The following is a 2,509-nucleotide window of genomic DNA, read 5'->3' as shown; positions in this document are numbered from 1 at the left end:
TTGACACAACTTCACATATTCTCATTAGGATAGTTTTAGGATTTTTTTATCTGAATTTAGAGAGGATTACTCCCCCTCTAGGTTCTCTTTACATTCCCAGTTTATTGTTTTATGCTTTTGGATATTGAAGAAGTCATTACCTCCGTTGAAGACATTATTCTAGTTTGTTTCCATACTTACTCTTTTATTCTTAATTCTTGTTTAAAGTAGTAATTGGATTATTTTCAAGAATTGTTAGTGCAAAGGATTACTTTTATTTTTTAATTAATTTTGAATCCCTATTTTATTTATTTTATCATGTCTTCTTCTATTATTTTTATGAGTGTTATATTCATGTCAATGGAGTAGACTCCATACTTGACATGGGGGTTGATTAAAAGGAGACACTTGAGTTGGAAGGCTTAGGTGTTGATTAAACTGGAAGTTGTTGGCTAGTTCTGTATTTACTAATGCTAGACCTTCCTAAGGGAGAGGACTAGGATTTGCGAATAAGGGTTAGCTTAATCACTTGACTTTCCTTTATTTAGTAAGGGTTAACTAAGTGAAAATAACAACCTTTTTAATACTACATTTAAGAGACCCCAACAAGGATAGAACTTCCAATTAATCATTCCCCCAGTCAAGGCTTTTTATTTAGAACATTAATAATTATTCTTAGTTTTTGTTGCCTTAATTTACTATTATTTAATTGCTCATTATTCAACTCTCAAACCCTCGTGGAAATTCCTAATTAATAAATTAGCATACTTTCTCGCAACTCGTTGGGAGACGACCTGGGATTCATACTCCCAGTATTTTTATTCTAAATTTTTGTGACACCCTTTTTAAATTGGTGAGGCAGATTTTAGCTAGTTAAGGGCTATACTTGCAATGCTGTTCTCTTATTAAAAATCTCTTAATTGGTCTAACTTCTGCCACGCACCAGTTTTTAGTGCCAGTTTCGGGGAGTTGCAATTGTGTGCTAAATTATTAATTAGTGTACATATTTTTATTTTTATTTGCATATTTTATTTTTATTTTTTTTACCATGAGCTATATGTTTCTTTCCTTGAATGACGCATTCACTGCCTGATCCAAGCTTAGCCGCATTTGATCCTTAAATTGAAAGGACTATTTCACGTATTAGGCGAGCTCGACATTGTTTAGCCTTTGAGGGTGGTGAAGTGATTGTTATCGATTCACCAGTCTCATCTGAGGGCGAATCTGAACCGCCATCCGAGAGCGAGACAAGCTCCTTTACTACTAATTCAGTTGATTCACATGCAAATAGAATGGCAGAACCTAGGAGGATTACTCTCCAGGAAGCTGGAGCCCCAGATTTTACAATGCAGCCATATCAAGTGCATCACCCAACTCTGGCTGCAGATTTTGAACTGAAGACTGCACTAATCAACTTAATGCCCAAGTTTCATGGCTTACCTGCTCAGGAGCCCATCAAGCAACTCAGGGATTTTCAGACAGCCTGTTCTACTGTTAGGCGTCAGGGTGCGAATGAAACTTCTATTTTGTTAACTGCCTTCCCGTTTTCTCTTGAAGGAAAGGCGAGGGAGTGGTACTACTCCCAACCTGAAGCCACTGTTACCAACTGGGACACGCTTAGGAGAGAATTTTTGGAGAAATACTTTCCAGCTTAAGTTACAGACAGACTAAGGAATGAGATCTCATGCATTATTCAAGGTGAATCAGAAACTCTCTACGAATACTTGGAGTGTTTTAAGAACCTTCTGGACGCATGTCCCCATCACATGATTGACAGACTAGTGTTGATCAGCTATTTTACTCAAGGCATGAAGCCTCGGGATAAAACTATACTAGATGGTGCTAGTAATGGTTCTCTGAAGAAGTACAAGACCGTAGATGAAGCATGGCAACTGATCAGCGACTTAGATGAATCCACCAGGAATCACAGGCACAAGAGCACCCACTCAAAAGCTGTTGCAGAAATTTCCACTAGCACTGAGACTTCTGCCCTTACACAGAGCATATGTGAAATGACCAACCTACTGAAGCAATTACAGTTGAATCAACAACAACAAGCTCAGCCTTCCCCACCACAACAAAGCCAACAGTTAGTTTCCCAAAGAGTATGCGGCATATGTGCTGATTATAGTCATTATACTGATGAATGCCCGCAGCTCCAACAAGAGGATAATACTGTGGCAGCTACTTATAACTTCTATGACCACCCGAATCAAGGATACAATCAACAAGGCGGCAACCACAACCAAGTTGGGAACTATAACCAAGGATGGCAAGACAACTCCAACCAAGGTTAGAGGGATAATTCCAACCATGGCTGGAGGGACAACTATAACAGAGGAGGCAGAGATAACTATGGAAACCAGAGGTGGAATAACAACAACAGACAGCAAAATAAGTACCTCAGATCACTTATCGCACTCCCTCATCAAATGACGAGATGCTTCGTTCTCTTGCACAAGGACAACAAGACATGCAGACTACACTGAACTCCACTTTAAATGGTCTGAATGCCACTTTACAAGCTCTC

At 38.9% G+C, this 2,509-nt stretch overlaps 1 non-coding gene across 1 annotated transcript; it reads right to left on the bottom strand.

Moving 5' to 3' along the window:
* Positions 1 to 1,643: 1,643 nt before the first annotated feature.
* LOC112753375 (small nucleolar RNA R71) lies at positions 1,644 to 1,751 on the bottom strand. Its single transcript, XR_003177764.1, has one exon. It is a non-coding gene; the product is annotated as a small nucleolar RNA R71 (small nucleolar RNA).
* Between the last annotated feature and the right edge of the window lie 758 nt (positions 1,752 to 2,509).

The sequence above is a fragment of the Arachis hypogaea genome, chromosome 15, assembly GCF_003086295.3.
Source record: "Arachis hypogaea cultivar Tifrunner chromosome 15, arahy.Tifrunner.gnm2.J5K5, whole genome shotgun sequence".
NCBI classification, from domain to species: Eukaryota; Viridiplantae; Streptophyta; class Magnoliopsida; order Fabales; family Fabaceae; genus Arachis; species Arachis hypogaea.
Note: the sequence above shows the minus strand (reverse complement) of the source record. Positions and strands in the feature narration are given on the sequence as shown.